Source organism: Pelodiscus sinensis, chromosome 11, assembly GCF_052426305.1.
Source record: "Pelodiscus sinensis isolate ZL-2025 chromosome 11, ASM5242630v1, whole genome shotgun sequence".
In the NCBI taxonomy this organism is placed as follows: domain Eukaryota; kingdom Metazoa; phylum Chordata; order Testudines; family Trionychidae; genus Pelodiscus; species Pelodiscus sinensis.
In genome coordinates this window covers 4162296-4181761 of record NC_143062.1, presented here as the reverse complement: position 1 = coordinate 4181761, position 19466 = coordinate 4162296, and the positions used below count along the sequence as shown (strand labels likewise).

Genomic DNA, 19466 nt, shown 5'->3' with positions numbered 1-19466 from the left:
CAGCAGCACAGGCTGGCAGGGGGCTCCTTGGGAGTGGGGCCAGAGCACACGAGCTGCAGGCCCTGCCCCCGGGGACTATTCAGTTAACCAATATTTAACATCCCTAGTGTACACAGTGCACTTTATATAAATAAATGTAAAATATGAGCTCAACAAGACAACGTGAGACAAAAGAAACCAAAGAAATAGAGAGGAAAGGGAAAAATGATACTACAATAAGTTGTATTGTTAACAGACTGCTGATTAATTTTTAAATTTGTAATGAAGAGAAGGCTATTGTTATAGGAGAGAGAAGCTACACAAAGTTTTAGAACAAGTGAACATATTTAAAGAAGAAACTAAGCCAAGGTAAGACCACTGTTAGAGCATATCTACATTGCAGTGGGCACAGCTGCAGCTACATTGCTGTATCATAATGTAGATGTTTCTTACATAAGTGGAAGGGATTTTTCCATTGATGTAGGTAATACATCTCTCCCTAAGTGGCAGTAGCTAGGCTAACACAAGAATTCTTCCCTCAGTTTAGCCGCATCTACCAAAGGTGTTAGGTTGGCTTAACTATGGCACGTAGGAGAGTTGAATTTCTCATGCCCTTGAGCAACACAGCTAAATTAATCTATAAGTGTTAGCCGGAACTGAGTGAAAAAAAGTAACCAAGCAAAGACAAATAAATGCCCATACAGAGTTCTCAGGGAGGAATGGCTATAAAATATAGCTTACTACTTAGGCCAAATGATTGTCAGAGGCTAACTTTGCAAACTTGCATAACAGTACTTCACCTCTACCTTCAGCCAAAAGTATTTATATCACCAGGTACAAAAGAAGTCCAAGGTGAATAGGCTGTAAAGAAAGCAACTTGAACAAATCAAGCCATTAAATCAAGCAATGAAAATCTAAAAGGTAAGCTATTCAAAAAAAGAGCTATGACAAAGAAGTAGCTTGTAATTGCAGCTATTTGTAGCCTTGTTATATTTTACAGCTGGACCTTAAAAGCATTTGTGGCCCTTACTTATCTAGTGAGATAAAAGATTGTGGAAAAATAACTAGTCCCTCCCCCTTTCTTTTTACATTTAGACTGCATGCTTATTTAATGCACAGCATGGAAAATTCTAACTATGATGATACTATAAAGGCAGCAAGCTTGGTTTTTCTAAAATGAAAAAATTGAATAAGCTGTTCACATTGATTCATCCCAAAATGTCCTGAAGCTAAGAAAAAAACCAAGAATATTGCAATGCTAAACTTTTGCATTAATTGACACTCACATGAACCATTTATCGTGAGTGGTGGGTTAAATCCTGCAATCTTTCCTAACACAAAACTCTCACTACCTTCAAGGTAAGACTAGATCTGAAGTCATTTAGCACCTATTTAAGTCAGATTCCACGTAGATGTACCTGGACAGATGCAATTGCAGGCTCTAACCCCAAAAGATTTTCTTTTAGTAATGTAGTAGTTATGTGCTATAAGAACAGTGACATTCCATTCTTTAAGTCCTCTAAGTAAAACATGCTCTTCTTATTACTATCCAGTGTAGCTTTGTCTCCTAAGGGCTACTTGGCAAGCTTAGATATAAGTCTGTCAATTGTATACAGTTGCTGCAGTTATATTGTACTCCTCTCCAGTGTATATTATGAAATAGATTTTTATAGGGTTGTCAATTACTCCCAGTTAACACTTGTGATTAACTGAAAACAAAATTAAACACGTTAATATTTTAACATGTTAATTACATACCTGTGGGTGGGGAGGGAGGCATTGATGGCAGGGGAGCTCTGCAGGTGGCAGGGAGGAGAGTGGTTTGCTAACACAGGGCAATACCCCAAGCAGGACTAAAACCCAGAGACCAAAGACTAAAATAATGTGCATACACAGACTTTACAGAAGTAGCAGAAAGTATGTATTAAAACCGATTTAGCTAGTTTGGTGCATTTTGTGTGTAAACGCTCTGACTCACCTTAATATGATTGATTTTTAAAATCAGAGGAATTGCTTGATAAAACTGATAAATAAGTCCAGCTAAGGCTGGAAAGAAATTGATTTGACATTGAAAAGATTTATACCATTTATATAATTTGTATACTAGCCTTCAGATTTATTATGTAGATGTATAGAAATGTCCAAAGGCTTCCATCACAGGTGTTTTCTTGTAAATAAAGTGCATCTTTCCCAAATTATAGTATTACAGGAATCAGAGCATTTGTGATTAAAAAAAAAAAAAAGTTTGTCTACCAGTTTGCAGTCATCTGCGTGCCCTCACTATAAACTATGATACTGTAGATATCGAGTGTCTCTGGGCTACTTAAATATAGCAGCACAGAGGATTTATATGATCTCAGTGCAACAGTAGTGGCCCATCAATACAGGCAACCTAGGCGATCACCTAGGGTGCCAAGAAAAATGGCTGTTGAGGGCTTTGGAGGCGGGAGCGCCGATCACGTACCGATTACGTGTTTCGCCTAGGGCGCCAGTTGCCGGCAGCTTGTCTAGGGCCGCTTCTGCAGTGCAATGCCACTTGCTTCTAGGAAAATTTGAAAACATTGCACCACGTCATGCAGTTATCTGTCAGACTCCATTCTGTATTACAATATTTAGATTCAATATTTAGTTTTCGTCTGACACTCAGAGATGCCATTAAAAGTCAGCTTTTCATGGCAATAGTTTTTAAACATGACTCAAACTACAAAAGGCTGAAACAAAAGACAGGACCATGCAGTACTTTAAAGACTAACAAGATGGTTTATTAGGTGATGAGCTTGATTGGTCTAGCCCTACAACTAGGTCAGTATCAGTTGACTCAGTCACTGTTACATGCATTAGGTTCTGGTTTGGTTATAAATACACTGATGTTGTGTGAAATCATTGAAGTTATGCAAGATCTGGCACCTAATTGTCTTCAAACCTGCCCCTTCCTGTATCCCATTGATGTAGCTGCATTCTATAGAAACATTTGTTCATACTGATTTTGGAATTGAGATCTTAAGGAATGGTGGCAAGGTTCTCAGTGTAAGGTTTAAGTCTCTGGGGTGTGTTCTTTATGAAGATTCATCAGGGTATATCTACACTGCTTAACCTTTGTCTTGTCCAGGTCATCTAACTCAGGATCAGGCTTACAGGGCTATAAAATTGCAGTATAGACATTTGGCCTCAATTGGTTGGCAAACTTCTAGGAACAACATCAGATGTGCTAAGATAAGCTGTGTACTATTTTATGGGCAGAATATGAAAGTTTGAGACTCTTTGGAACAGCATTTTGTGAATTTCATGTGGACATGCTCAGGTGATGGGTGATGTTTATATAGAAATCAGTAAATAAATATCTTGTTTGAACAAGTAATATGTAAACTTCAGTGTAAAAGCCTAGTCAGTCAGGGTTTCTGGTCTTCTGTTTGCAGTTTGTGGAGTCATCCCAATTCTGTACACAATAAATATAACACTTAATGATTTGGCATGTGTTCTGTTTGTGAAATCTAACCAGACTGGTTTATTTGGCTTATTTTTACTTCCCAAAAAAGGGCCTAACCACAATAAAATTTACTATACAGAACAAGGCATGAAAGTTGGTTTAAAAATAAAGGTATAAATAACTCTGTCCTGAAAAAATATCTCAGTGCCTGGTGTGAATGTGTAATTCTTCAGGTACAGACGGCTTTTGTTTATTTCCACTACAATAGTTTGTTGTTCAGTTCTGGATGTCATAAAAATATTATTGATCTCTTGATAACCATGGGTTATATTTTTTTCTAGTCAGGGCTTCTGTCATTTTATTAACTTAATTAACAAAGATTTGCTACAGTACGTCCGTGTTCCCTCTAACATTTTCTATCCTTGAGTGGGTTAATATTTTTGGCGGGTGGGGGCGGTTGAATTTTCTTAAGTGCACCACCAATATTGAGAGTGTGTGTGGATGCTTGTTTCATAGAGCTTTCAAATAAGGTTTAATTGTACAAAACAACTAGCATCAAATCTAGTACTTGCTTCTTCTGACTCATAAGAGCCAGAACTCTACCAGATAGCAAAGATGTGGCATTAATGCAAACACAATAGACCATGTATTAATTAGTAATGCAGAATTTTTTTAAAAAAAATCATTAAGATCAGCGTTTTAGACATCTGCAACACTCCAAAAACTTCTGTTAAAAGAATCTTGCGAACAGGTGAGTGCTAACAGGGAGTTTAGAGAGGGAGTTCTCCAGGTAAAGGAGAAGGAGATACAGGACTCTCGAGGGAAGTGTGTGTTGTTATTGGGGCTTTCTTACTGTGTGCTGAACTTGTGTTTGTGAGTGAGGCTTTTTTTTTCTTTTTACTTCCCCTTTGCCCTCCCCCTCCCCTTCATGGAGTGTGTGCTGTGATTGGCAGCTGGAAACTGTTGGCTTCTAATTAAAGTTTGAATTATAGAAGCCTCTGCTGATTGCTTGAGCCTTGGTAGGGGGATGGGATCCACCTAACTAAGAGAAGAAGGAGCATCTTCACGGGCAGGCTTGCAAATCTAGTGAAGAGGGCTTTAAACGAGGTTCGTCGGGGGACGGTGACCAAAACCCTGAGGAGAATGAGAAAGTCGGATACCAGGAAGAAATGCAAAGAGGAGCAAGCAACAAAGGAGGACCCCTGATTCAAATGGAGAAGATAGGGCGATCAACTGGTTATCTGAGGTGTTTGTTAGGAAGAGATGGGATCCACCTAATCAAGAGAAGAAAGAGCATCTTTGCGGGCAGGCTTGCAAATCTAGTGAGGAGGGCTTTAAACTAGGTTCATTAGGGGATGGTGAAGAAAGCCCTAAGGTAAGTCAGATACTAGGAAGAAACACAAGGAGGAACGAGCAACAAACGAGGACCCCTAATTTGAATGAAGAAGGTAGGGCGATCAACTGGTTACCTGAGGTGTTTGTACACTAATGTGAGAAGCCTGGGCAACAAACAGGAAGAACTGGAGGCGCTGGCCCACTCCAAGAAATATGATTTAATTGGGATAACAGAGACTTGGCGGGATGACTCGCATGACTGGAGCGCTGTCATGGAAGGGTGTAGAGTGTTCAGGAAGAACAGGAAGGGGAGAAAAGGAGGAAGAGTTGCACTATATGTAAGAGAGCACTATGATTGCTCTGAACTCCAGTATAAAGAGGGAGAAAAACCTGTTGAGAGTCGATGGGTTAAGTTTAAAGTAGCAAACAACAGCAGTGATGTTGTGGTTGGTGTCTGCTACAGGCCACCAAATCAGATGGATGAGGTAGATGAGGCTTTCTTCGGACAACTGAGAGAAGCTTCCACATCACAGGCCCTGGTACTCGTGGGGGACTTTAATCCCCCTGACATCTGTTGGGAAACCAATACGGCAGTACACAGGCAATCCAGGAAGTTTTTGGAGAATGTTGGGGATAACTTCTTGGCACAAGTGCTGAATGATCCGACCAGGGGCCATGCGCAGCTTGACCTTCTGCTCACAAACAGGGAGGAACTAATAGGGGAAGTAGAGGTGGATGACAGCCTGGGAAGCGGTGATCATGAGATGGCAGATTTCAGGATCCTGACCAAAGGAAGAAAAGAGAGAAGTAAAATACACACCTTGGACTTCAAAAAAGCAGATTTTGACTCCCTCAGAGATCTGATGGGCTGAATCTGCTGGGATGCTAACATGAAGGGGAAAGGAGTCTAGGACAGCTGGCAGTATTTTAAAGAAGCCTTATTGAAGGAACAGAAAGAAACCATCCCGATGCGTAGCAAGAGAGGCAAACATGGTAGGAGACCAGATTGGCTTACAGGGGAAATCCTTGGTGAACTTAAGCACAAAAGGGAAGCTTACAAAAAGTGGAAACTTGGACAAATGACATGGGAGGGGTTTAAATGTATAACTTGAGAATGTCGGGGGGTTATCAGGAAGGCGAAAGCACAAATGGAATTGCGACTGGCTAAGGATGTGAAGGATAACAAGAAAGGTTTCTACAGGCATGTTAACAAGAAGAAGGTGATCAGAGAAGGTGTGCAGCCCCTACTGGATGATGGAGGTAACCTAGTGATAGATGATGTGGGGAAGGCTGAAGTACTCAATGCTTTCTTTGCCTCTGTATTCATGGAGAAGGTGGGCTCCCGGACTAATGCGCTAAGTGATGCAAGATGGGATGAAGATGGACAGCCCTTGGTGGGTAAAGAACAGGTTAGGAACTATTTAGAATAGCTAAATGTACACAAATCCATTGGTCCGGACTTAATGCATTTGAGGGTACTGAGGAGCCTTTCGCCATTATCTTTGAAAAGTCGTGCAGATTGGGAGAAATCCCGGATGATTGGAAAAAGGCAAATGTAGTGTCCATCTTCAAAAAAGGTTAGACGGACGATCCAGAAAATGGACGATCCAGGGAACTATAGGCCGGTCAGTCTTACCTTGGTTCCTAGAAAAATCATGGAAGGGATCCTTAAGGAATCCATTTTGAGGCACTTGGAAGAGAGGAAAGTGATTAGGAATAGTCAGCATGGATTCACAAAGGGCAAGTCATGCTTGACCAATCTGATTAGCTTCTATGATGAGGTAACTGGCTCTGAGGATGTGGGAAAGTCAGTGGATGTGATATACCTTGACTTTAGCAAGGCTTTTGATACGGTCTCTCACAATATTCTTGCCAGCAAGTTAAGGGAATGTGGACTGGATAAATGGACGGTAAGATGGGTAGAAAACTGGCTAGAAGGCCGGGCCCAGCAGGTAGTGATCAATGGCTCAATGTCAGGATGGCGGTTGGTTTCTAGCAGAGTGCCCCAAGGTTCAGTTCTAGGGCTGGTTTTGTTCAATATCTTTATTAATGACCTGGATGAGGGGACGGATTGAACCCTCAGAAAGTTTGCAGATGACACTAAGCTAGTGGGAGAGGTAGATACGCTTGAGGACAGAGATAGGGTCCAGAGTAACTTAGACAAATTGGAGGATTGGGCCACAAGAAATCTGATGAGGTTCAACAAGGACAAGTGCAGAGTCCTGCACTTGGGACGGAAGAATCTCAAGCATTGTTATAAGCTGGGGACCAACCAGCTAAGTAGTTGTTCTGCAGAAAAGTACCTGAGGGTTACAGTGGATGAGAAGCTGGATATGAGTCAACAGTGTGCCCTTGTAGCCAAGAAAGTTAATGGCATATTAGGTTGCATTAAGAGAAGCATTGCTAGCAGATCCAGTGATGTCATTATTCCCCTTTATTCGGCTCTGGTGAGGCCACATCTGGAGTATTGTGTCCAGTTCTGGGCCCCCCACTACAAAAAGGATGTGAGTGCATTGGAGAGGGTCCAGCGGAGGGCAACCAAAATGATTAGGGAGTTGGAGCATATGACTTATGATCAGAGGCTGAGGGAATTGGGTTTGTTTAGTCTGCAGAAGCGATGAGTGAGGGAGGATTTGATAGCAGCCTTCAACTTCCTAAAGGGAGGTTCCAAAGAGGATGGAGAAAGGCTGATCTCAGTAGTGACAGATGGCAGAACAAGGAGCAATGGTCTCAAGTTGTGGTGGAAGAGATCCAGGTTGGATATTAGGAAAAACTATTTCACTAGGAGGGTAGTGAAGCACTGGAATGGGTTATGTAGGAAAGTAGTGGAGTCTCCATCCCTAGAGGTGTTTAAGTCTCGGCTTGACAAAGCCCTGGCCAGGTTGATTTAGTTGGGATTGGTCCTGCCTTGGGCAGGGGGCTGGACTTGATGACCTTCTGAGGTCTCTTCCAGCTCTATGATTCTATGATTTCTTATCTGAAGCCATTAATTCCTGTGTAAACTTTGTTTGAAATGTAATCGTGCAAATGTCCTCCTGGCACACCTCCCCCCCCCCCCCCCCCCCCATGCAGCCTCCTCCCTGCCCCCAATCCAGATAGACAGAGAGGACTGCAGCAAGTGAATCAAGGACACTCCAAATAAACTCTCCCTGCACTTTTCAGCACAGATACCAGCACCCATCCACCCTCCTTCCCCCACCTACCCCTTTGCTATCTGCTCTCCCAGCGCAGGAGGGGGCTGGAATAAAATCCTGCTTCTCAAAGTAGCAGGCACCAGCAATCTATCCTGCCCAACTCCAGTAAAGCACAAACAAATTATCCATACCTCTCCCATCTCACAGTACAAACTCCCCCCACCTCCACCTCATCCCAGTGAAAGCACCCCCACACACCGTTTCTCCCACCCATCCCAGGCAGTCAGCCTTTTATCTCTCCATTCTTAAGAGCTGCATGAGTGCATGTCAGAATGTATACTGATGCAGTGCATCCACTATAGGTATAGTCCTGATCCCAACTCTACAAATACATTTTTAAAAACTGTTTTTGTTAGACATAAAAAATGTGGAAACGTTTCTATAGGTCTTAAGTTTTATAAGAGTGGAAGCTTGGGAGTGGCATACAGACTTAATTTCAAGCGTCCTGGTTATTTTTCTTGCTGGCTTTTTGTTGCTTGTTTTTATAGGAAGTGCAAAATTCTCTGAGGAAAGTGCTAAGATGTTTGTGTTGCTTTGTGAGTAATGGAAAGAATTCACTACACAAATCAAACTGTGCTACTGCTGAGTAGTGATATAGAACACTAAATAGTAGGGATCAAGAATCAAATAATGGGCAGATTCCTGATCTTTAAATTAATCCTCTGACAAAAATGCTACTGTAAAGTAACCTACACAAAATATCTGAGATACTGTTTGACACGGAATGCTTATTGACCAGAATTAGGCAAAGATCTCTGGTACATACTGCTGACTGTTCCTTTTCTAGTTCCAAATCTCAGGTAAGAAAATAGTGCATAGTTGCAGCTAATTCTGTATAACCTTGATATGCTGAGTAAATTAAACTGTTCTGCTTAACTCCCAATCTGTAGGTTAAAGATATTAAGGACTGGATGACTGTCCGCTAGGCAAATGTTTATTGGATAGTTGAGTCAACTAGTCGCTTCCCCCCCCCCCCCTTTGCTGCCTCTATTAGAGGCAGAAAAGAGGGAGGTAAAAAGGGAGTACTTCAAAACAGCAGCACTGCGCAGAGCCCGATCACTACCCGCTGGGCCCGGCCTTCTAGCCAGCTTTCTATCCATCTTACCGTCCATTTATCCAATCCACATTCCCTTAACTTACTGGCAAGAACATAGCGAGAGACTGTATCAAAAGCTTTGCTAAAGTCAAGGTATTCTTTCCACTGCCTTTCCATATCCACAGAGCCAGTTATCTCATCATACAAGCTAATCAGATTGATCAGGCATGACTTGCCTTTTGTGAATCCATGCTGACTATTCCTGATCAGTATCAGAGAGGTAGCTGTGTTAGTCTGAATCTGCAAAAGTGGCGAGGAGTCCTGTGGCACCTTATAGACTAACCAAAGTGTTGGAGCATAAGCTTTCGTGGGCAAAGACCCACTTCGTCAGATGCATCATGAAACAGCTTGAATGGAGTGGAAATTTATCAACTTTATGAAGAAACTGGTCACTTTCCCGTCTTCCAAGTGCATCAAAATGGATTCCTTGAGGATCCCCTCCATGATTTTTCCAGGGACTGAGGTAAGGCTGACCTGTCTATGGTTCCCTAGATTGTCCTTCTTCCCTTTTTTAAAGATAAACACTACATTTGCCTTTTTCCAATCATCCGGGATCTCTCCTGATCGCCACGAGTTTTCAGAGATAATGGCCAAAGGCTCCTCAATAACATTTGCCAACTCCCTCAGTACCCTCGGATGCATTAAATCTGGGCCCATGTATTCGTGTATGTTTAGCTTTTCTAAATAGTTCTTGACTTGTTCTTTCCCCACCAAGGACTGTCCACCTCCTTCCCATACTCCATTGCCGAGTGCATTTGTCTGGGAGCTGACCTTGTCCATGAAGACAGAGGCAAAGAAAGCATTGAGTACTGCAGCTTTTCCCACATCATCTGTCACTAGATTACCTCCCTCATCCAGTAAGGGCCCCACATCCTCTCTTATTGCCCTCTTATTGCTAACATGCCTGTAGAAACCTTTCTTGTTATCCTTCACATCCCTTGCTAGCTGCAATTCCAATTGCACTTTTGCCTTCCTGATAACCCTCCAGCATTCTCAAGTTATATATTTAAACCCCTCCCTGGTCATTTGTCCAAGTTTCCATTTTTTGTAAGCTTCCCTTTTGTGCTTAAGTTCACCAAGGATTTCCCCTGTAAGCCAATCTGGTCTCCTACCATGTTTGCCTCTCTTGCTACGCATCGGGATGATTTCTTTCTGTTCCTTCAATAAGGCTTCTTTAAAATACTGCCAGCTGTCCTGGACTCCTTTCCCCTTTATGTTAGCATCCCAGGGGATTCTGCCCATCAGATCTCTGAGGGAGTCAAAATCTGCTTTTTTGAAGTCCAAGGTGTGTATTTTACTACTCTCTTTTCTTCCTTTGGTCAAGATCCTGAAATCTGCCATCTCATGATCCCTGCTTCCCAGGTTGTCACCCATGTCTACTTCCCTTACTAGTTCCTCCCTGTTTGTGAGCAACAGGTCAAGCTGCACATGGCCCCTGGTCAGTTCCTTCAGCACTTGTACCAAGAAGTTATCCCCAACATTCTCCAAAAAATTCCAGGATTGTCTGTGTAGTGCTGTATTGGTCTCCCAACAGGTGTCAGGGTGATTAAAGTTGCCCATGAGAACCAGGGCCTGCGATCTGGAAGCTTCTCTCAGTTGTCCAAAGAAAGCTTCGTCTACCTCGTCCACCTTATCCGGCAGTCTATAGCAGACACCAACCACAACATCACCCCTGTTGCTTCCACCTCTAAATTTAATGCATAGACTCTCAACAGACTTTTCTCCCTCTAAGTACTGGAGCCCCGAGCAATCATAGTGCTCTCTTACATACTGTGCAACTCCTCCTCCTTTTCTCCCCAGTCTGTTCTTCCTGAACAGTTTATACCCTTCCATGACTGTGCTCCAGTCATGCGAATCATCCCACCAAGTCTCTGTTATTCCAATCAAATCATAGTTCTTTAACTGGGCCAGGGCTTCTCATTCTTCCTGTTTATTTCCCAGACTTCTCGCATTGGTGTACAAACACCTTAGATAACCGGTTGATCACTCGGCCTTCTCCATCCAAATCAGGGGTCCTCCTTTGTTGTTCGTTCCTCCTTATGATTCTTCCCGGTGTCCGACTTCCTCACTTATCTGATGAAGTGGGTTTTACCTATGAAAGCTCATGATACTAGTTTCAGATAGTGGGCTTAATAAAAGAGACTGGATAAGGATAGAAAAAGTCAAGTTATATTATAAAATATTCCTTTTAGTAATCTTTTTATTGTTTACTAATTAAAACCATTGGACGTTCATGGCTTTTACAAAGGGCTCTGTTGGCAGGCTCCTTTTTATCCCCATTTTCAAAGTTTGGTTTCCTTGAACAAGAAACAACGTTTCAAAAGTAGGAAAGGTGTTTCTCAAGACCTATGATTCCTCCTATGAGGGTCTATAACAGGAAGGTGTAATATAATTCAGTATTTTGTGATGATTAAATACGGGGTTGCGGCAAATGTACTGAAGAGGTAATACATGAAAATACCATTATTTTAACTGATTATTTATATAGTATAAACATAAATCGAAGTAGCTGGTAAACCTCATTGCAGGAGGAATAACAGCTAATTCGACTTAGGGCTTTATTTCGGAATCCCGTTTCACTGCCACGTGTAGACGCGGGCAGTTACTTCTGGCTAGTCAATTTCTAAAATGATGACCGACCGGGAACTTGCTAATGAAGCGCGGGATATTTAAATCCCACACTTCATTTGCAATTTTGGTCGCCCTCATTAGCCTCCCTACATCGAACTAGGGGGCTAGTGTAGACATACCCATACTGCAATGGTTATTGCCTTTTCAACTTCTCTGTTCGGCACTGGTGAGGCCACATCTGAAGTATTGTGCCTCTGGCAGGCCCACAATGCTTTGTTTATCTAAAGTGTCTGCAGCCACGGAGTCTCACGATTTCCACTAACTATGGTTCACTCTGGCCCACTTTGAAAAATGCTGCACTACACAAAGGCCGTGGACAAATTGGAGAGAGTCCAGCAGAGGATAACAAAACTAATTAGGGGGCTTATGAGGAGAGACTCAGGGAACTGGGCTTAACTTAGCCCTTATCGGCATTTGCATATTCTATCAACAAAAACTGCTTTTGAATGATGACAAACTCCAGAGTGTCCACTCTATAGCACGACAAATGTTGCTAGTTTCAGCAGTTTGATACAACAGAAAACGTCCACCGCTGCAAGAAATTTTTGCCCGAACGGTGTCAACAGTCATGAAGTATACAGCCGACAGATTTTTTTTGTCAAGTTTATTGAACTCCACCATGTATCCCACAGTTCCCTGTTCAGTCACTCTGGACATCAACTTGAACTCGGCTGCCCTTCAGCCACTTAATGTTTACAGGTAAAGAAATGCTCCCCTCCCACCTGGAATCTCTGGGAAATTTAAATCCATTTCTTGTGTCCTTGGCACATTGTGTGATGGTTCTCATGGTGTCTTCAGGAAACAGGGGTGGCAGCTATAGACCCAAACTCTTGCCTGTTTGGAACAATGTGGGCTTTTGGATCTAATTAGTGTGTAGGGTGAAGAATCAGTGCAACTGGAGTTGCAAATGACCCGTGAGAAATACGTTCGGTTGCATTTCTTGAGCCCTGTGTGCTTTGGGGTATGAGCGAGATACTTTACAATGTGGAGCTAAGATCAAGGAACTTCAGCAGGCCTACCACAAGGCAAAAGAGGCAAAAAAGGAGTGTAGCCAGTCTGGTGCTACACTCAAAACATGCCGGTTTTACAAAGAACTGAATGGAATTCATCCCAAGGACACCATGGATAGTTCTCAAAAAAGAGCCAGAAATACTTGTCCCAGATACACAATGGACACAAGTTGTTGTAGAGACTGAAGAGGGCTAAGTGGTGAGGATTAGAGTCAATCTGGTGGTAACCTGTGTGCCCAGCAGTGAGAAATTGATCTCAAAAAATGTTTGTGAAGACGCTCAGCAACTCATTATGGAAGAAACACCATGTGTTGAAGCAACGGGAGGGATGCAGGGTACATTGTTTTGCAAGTTGGCTGAGCGGGATGATGCTGCGGCCATTCAGGGCGGGATGGAGGTTGTTCCCTGCTGAGCAATCACTGTACAGGCTGGCTGGGTTGGGGTCTGAGCGAGCAGCAGCCATGCAGGGCAGTTTATGTAGTTGGGGAGAGGTAGCACAGTAGGGGACGACCATTTCACTGTGGCCAAACACAGTATCAATTCATGTATGATTAGCAATAAAATCTTCCTGGCAAATGGTGATGAATATTCGCCTGATGTACATGTTAATTTTGTCACAGAGATTCCATGGCAGGGCTGTCTTTGTCCAACCCCCTGGGACAACAGTTTCCCAAACCAGCCTTCAGGGTATGCTGCCGGAACCAAGGCAGCACAGTTTGGTCGTACAATGAGGTTTAACAGTTATTTCGAGAGAAGGGTTTTCTCTCGAAATAACGCTGTTACATGGGGCGTTTTATTTCGCAATAATGCAATTTCTAAATGGCGGCCGGACGCGATAATGCTAATTAAGTGTGGAATATTTAAATCCCGCACTTCATTAGCAATTTCGGTACTCTACATTTGCATCTCTGTCTCGAGATAGGGAGCAAGTGTAGACATACCCTTACACTCCACTCCCTGTGAACCCTATGATAACAGCTGGACGTTAGCACAGCTGTGAGATTTTAAAAGACAAATGTCCTGCATGTTTCCATGAGTTTTTATTTTGTGTTAGACAACCCACATGCAAATGCTCTGACCTGAATGCCTCGCTTGCAACCCCAACACACAGAAATGTCAGGTCTCCTCATTGTCAAAGAGGTTCCTCAGCGCCTCCCTGATATTGACAGACAATCTGTGTGCTCCTCTGACAGTTTGAGTGTCTCTGGCTGTTCAAACTGTTAATCCAAACCCTGTGCCTCAGTGCTCCATCCCAGGGGAATCACTTTACCCTTTCTCTCAGAGAAATTACGTAAGCAACATCATGTGGCCACCACCTTGGGGAGATGATCCTCCAAAAGGTCCAGCCTCCATCTCCCTTTCAATCTGCCAAAGGCACATTCAACAATCATTCAGCAGCGGCTTAGCCTGTTGTTGAACTGCTCCTTACTGCTGTCCAGGTGCCCTGTGTAAGATTTCATTGTCCATGGCTGCAAGGGGTAGGCTGCATCACCTAAGATCATTATGAGCATTTCCACATCCCCTACTTCAAATTTCTGGTCTAGAAAGAAAGTACCAGCCTGCAGCCTCCTGTACAGACCACGATTCCTGAAGATGCATCATGCACCTTTCCAGGCCACTCTACATTTCTGTCTGTGAAATGCCCAAGGTGATCCATAAGTGCCGGAAGGACTGTGGAGAAGTGACCCTTCCGATTTATGTACTCTGAGGCAAGGGGGACTGGCACTATAATAGGGACATGTGTCCCATTTATTGCCCCGCCACAGTTACAAAAGCCCTTTTCAGATAAGCCAGCCACTATGTCATTCACACTTCCCAGAGTCACTATCCTGTCCAGGAAAATGTCATTGATTACCTGGCACACTTACATAAATATTGCCCCAATGGTAGACTTACCTACTTCCAAGTGATTTGCAACCGAACAATAGCAATCTGGAGTGGCCAGCTTCCACAAAACAGTGACCAAGCGCTTCTCTAATGAGAGAGCTACTCTCTTTCGGGTGTCATTGCACCACAGTTCAGGGTCCAACTCAGCACACAGCTTCATGGAGGTTGCTTTACACATCCAAAAGTTCTGTAGCCACTTCTTTTCATCCTACATCTTCATGACAGTCTGGTCCCACCACTCAGAGCTGGTTTCCCTAGCCCAAAAGTGATGATCCAAGGAGTATATCAGGTCTGCTATAACAAAATTATATATAAATTCATTGGCCACTAATTCTGATGCATTCGAATTGGATTTTGATGAATCTGACTCTGATAAATCTGAATCTGATGAGTATTTGTAGTTGTAGTCATCATCCACTAGTAGGTCCATAATTAGGTATACTGCAATCCGTGATGTCTTCTACACAGAGGGCCAGAAGGCTGGGTTCCATGTTTTCTCGCTGTGATTACTTGCGTTGGTACAAAATCCGGAAAACCTCAGGCATGTCTAGGAAGAAAACAGATGACTGATGGGATGTTTTTCATGTTCCCATCATGGCTAATGCTACATTGAGCATTCCCAGAGTGCTTAGCATGTGAATGTGACACAAGGCACTGTGGGATGCATGCCCCCAATGCTCTGCTCTTTTTGTAGACGAGGGAGCTGCATATGTGGCTGCGGGTTGTTGACAGTGGATACCAGAAAAAACAGTTTGATAGGTTTCCAGTTTTGGTGACTCCTGCCTGTCGACTCCACTTTCATCAGCAAATTTTGCTAGTGTAGACATAGCCTTAGTCTGCAGAACAGAGGAGTGAGGGAGGATTTGATAGCAGCCTTCAGCTATCTGAAAGGAGGTTCCAAAGAAGATGGAAAGAGGCTGTTCTCAGTGGTGACAGATGACAGAATGAAAAGCAGTGGTCTCAAGTTGCAGTGGGAGACATTTAGGTTGGATATTAGGAAAAACTATTTCACTAGGAAGCGGTGAAGCTGTGGAATAGGTTACCTAGGAAGATGGTAGGATCCATCCTTAGTGGTTGTTAAGACTTGGCTTGACAAGGCCTGGCTGGGATGATTCAGTTGGGGTCGACCCTGTTTTGAGTAGGGGGTTGGACTGGATGACCCTGATGTCTCTTCCTACCCTAATCTTCAGTTATTCTTCATTTTCCATTAGGCTGCTTTTGCAAACAATTTGAATAGTTGTCGTTTTTTTAATTTTAGACTAGATGTGTCATTTTGATTTTCCATGGATGATAAAAGAGTGAACAAATAGTAAAAAGGATACTAACTCTATAGGTCTATTATCAGATGTGGTTGATCATTATCTTTCTTTGTACATTTTTACCAGGAAGACCTCTCTCTCAAGTGTTTGTAATCAAGCTTTTGCAACCTAACTTCCTTCCCTGCACTGCAGTTGTTCCTCTCTCACAGCCTTGCATCACCCTCACTGCATTATATACAGGCTAACCTGCTGTAGTTAAGTGGATTTATTGCCATGTTGTCCTTACAGGTCTCTGGCTCCATCGAGGATGATAACCAGAAGTCTGCTTGCGTGTGTGCTCAATGATGTGGGCCCAATGACCACAGCAGACCCCGAGAAGGCCCACAAAGACCACAAACCAGATAAGGATCGAAGGTGCCAGGCCAGTTTTATTGTTAAGCAAAGTACAATAATAGTTGTCAGTAGACTCTACTGAACCACTACGCATATGTACTTGCCACAATGGAAGGACTCAATCAATGGGAAATTTCCCCTGCTCCCCCTCCCCCCGGTCATACAAAGACTGTCCCCCCAAGACACCACTTTATATACAGATACAAACAAATCACACCTCACTGCTGATGTATCGGGTTGCCACCCTCTGATGTCGTCAAGTTACCACCCTCTGTTGCTACTTAGATATGACCCATCACACTGTACCTTGTGGTTTGATTAGATCATCTCTATCCATCATGCTGTCATTTTAGACCCTTTCCTGAACCTGGGTCTGTATCTGTGAGGAGTGGGTACCGAGGTCTTTTTTAATGAGCTAGTGATACCGTGTGCTTTTCACTTATGACCAGTACCAATTATTGTTCTGCAGATGGTACCTAGCACCAATTAGTGTTTTGCACTCTGAGCCCTGTTTGTGCTAAGTTCTGTGGGCTGGGGCTTGTCTTTTGCTCACAGCTTAGCTTTGCTTTATGTTAGCCATGTTTTGTCCATTGTTAGCTAGGCCTCAGACCAGGCCTGTGCTGCATTGGCTTATGTTTTAGGTCTTCATCTTACTACACCTGCATGTTTCCCAAGTTAGAATGCTAAACAGACTGAGCTTGTACTTTTTTTCCCCCCATACATTGAATGCTGCAGTGATGTTTTCATTTTATAGAGCCAGACTGCAGGAGTCACATTGGCTTTGTAACTATTTACTGAGGGTTTGTCTATGCTTAAAATGCTACAGCTGTGCAGTTGTAGAGCTTCAGCGTAGACATTACCTATGTTGATGGGAGGGAATTTCCTACAGAAGGTATGTAGGTCAGTGGAGTTGGGCATGGCACCATTCATCCAGAAACAGGAGGAAGTCCCGACTCCCCACCATCTTTTGGATAAATGTTAAATTGTAAATGCTACATAAAATTATTTCTTTGTATTATAATTGTATTTATACTGCAGTAAGTGCCCAAAGGCCCAGGTAGGGTCAGGGCTCCAATGTAATAGATGCTGTGCAATAATAAACACATATGAGTTAAGGCTGCTAATGAGTTAAAGAGGAAACATCTGAAGATTGTCAGTTCTCCTAGTATACTCATATTATAAGCAGCCACAGCTTCAATCCCCACTCCACAGCTGTGTCTAGACTGGCCAGTTTTTCTGGAAAATCAGCCGCTTTTCCGGAAAAACTTGCCAGCAGTCTACACTGGCTGCTTGAATTTCTGCAAAAGCACTGACTTCCTACTGTAAGAAATCAGTGCTTTTTGCGGAAATACTATGCTGCTCCCGTTCGGGCAAAAGTCCCTTTTGCACAAAACTTTTGTGCAAAAGGGCCAGTGTAGACAGCTGAGATTTGTTTTCCGCAAAAGAGCCCCGATCGTGAAAATGGCGATCGGGGATTTTTTGCGCAAAAGCGCGTCTAGATTGGCCACGGACGCTTTTCCGCAAAAACTGCTTTTGTGGAAAAGCATCCGTGCCAATCTAGACACTCTGTTCCGAAAATGCTTTTAACAGAAAACTTTTCCGTTAAAAGCATTTCTGGAAAATAGTGCCAGTCTAGTCGTAGCCCACATGTACAGTGATTACTTCAGCTTCTGGCAAGAATAATTAGTATTGGTCAAGGTGCTTTGTGACAAAAGGTGCCAGTCTAAACCTTGATTGTGCCCTCAGATGTGCAATCCATTTGCTGTATAGATCATCTTGAGTTTTCTGGCAATTTAAAAATCAGAGTGCTTAGAGGACATTTATTTCAATGTACTGCTGCTCATGCTAGTTCTCCTGTTCCTGTATTTGAAAAGTTGAAAAACAGGTGTTTAACTGGCTAGTGGAGAGACAAAGTTTATACAACATTGTTAATTTGGCTTTTAATCTTTGTTTTAATGCTCAGACTTGCTTCTCACCAGTCTCTCCTGAAGCCTTGCACATCTAGACCTCAGTAAGGGTTTTGATACTGTCTCTCATGACTTTCTCATAAACAAATTAGCAAAATACAATTTAGGGGAAACTGCTATAAAGTGACCCATAATCAAAGGTGCAGGAGATTCTGCAGCATGTCTGGGAATTCTTGGCTGACAGCTGTGAGCTCTGCTGACGTCTGATGATTGTTGGTTCTCCTAGCATAGTCCTGCATCCTGGGGTCTTACTTAGAGCTCTGTGTGCAGGGGAGCAGCAGTGCAGCAGCTGAGAACCCAGCACCCAGGATTCTGGCTGTTGGTCACAGAGCTGGGGGATGGGGTGGATAGCGGTAAAGGGGCTTAACACTCCCACTTTTAAAAATGTTCCTACATCACTGCAAATAACTGGTTGTAAAACTGTTCCAGGAATAGTTATCAGTCATCCAGTTATCAGGCTGGCAGGGCATATAGGCTATGTCTAGACTACACCTCTGTCGACAGAGAGAAGTAGATTAGGCACATGGAAATTACTAATGAGGCAGGGATTTAAATATCCCATGCTTCATTAGCATAAACATGGCCGCTGCTTTTTTTCAACACAGAGCTTTTTTGAAAAAAAACTGTCAGTCTGTAGACGCAGATCTGTCGAAAATAAAGCCTTTTTCGACAGATCCTGTAAACCTCGTTTTTTGAGGAATGCAGGATCTGTCAAAAAAGGGTTTATTTTCGACAGATCCGTGTCTAGACTGCTGGGTTTTTTTTTTTTTTTCGAAAAAGCTCCATTTTGAAAAAAAGCGGTGGCCACGTTTATGGTAATGAAGCGCGGGATATTTAAATCCCTGCTTCATTAGCAATTTTGATGTGCTTGATTTGCATCCTTCTGTCGACAGAGGGGGATGCAGTCTAGACGTAGCCATAGAGTGGGGGTCCTGCAGGGATCAGTTCTGGGTCTATTTCTGTTCAATATATCTTTATCAATTATTTAGATTATGGCACAGAGCGTACATTTAGAAAGTTTTCAGCTGATACCAAGCTGGGAGGGGTTGCAAGTGCTTTGGAGCATATGATTAAAATTCAACAAGTAGACAGGATGAAATTCAATGGGGTGAAATAGAGAGTATTCCATTTTAGGAAGGAAAAATCAGTTGCACACATATACAGTGGGAAATGACTACCAAAGAAAGAGTTCTGCAGAAAGGGATCTAGGGGTCAGAGTGGATCACAAGCAAAGTGAGTCAACAGTGTAACAATGTTGCAAAAAAATTAATATTCTGGGAAGCAGCAG

General features: G+C 43.0%; 1 long non-coding RNA gene across 3 annotated transcripts in view; it reads left to right on the top strand.

Moving 5' to 3' along the window:
- LOC102458596 (uncharacterized) overlaps window positions 1–19466 on the top strand; it is a 110860-nt gene that overhangs the window by 1843 nt on the left and 89551 nt on the right. For 2 of the 3 annotated variants that reach the window (XR_012906565.2, XR_003088222.3), the window contains exons 2-3: window positions 814–900; window positions 16107–16232. This is a non-coding gene — a long non-coding RNA (uncharacterized LOC102458596). Of the gene's footprint in view, window positions 1–813; window positions 901–16106; window positions 18719–19466 lie in introns of those variants that run through there. The other variant, XR_331629.5, reaches the window with a different exon arrangement.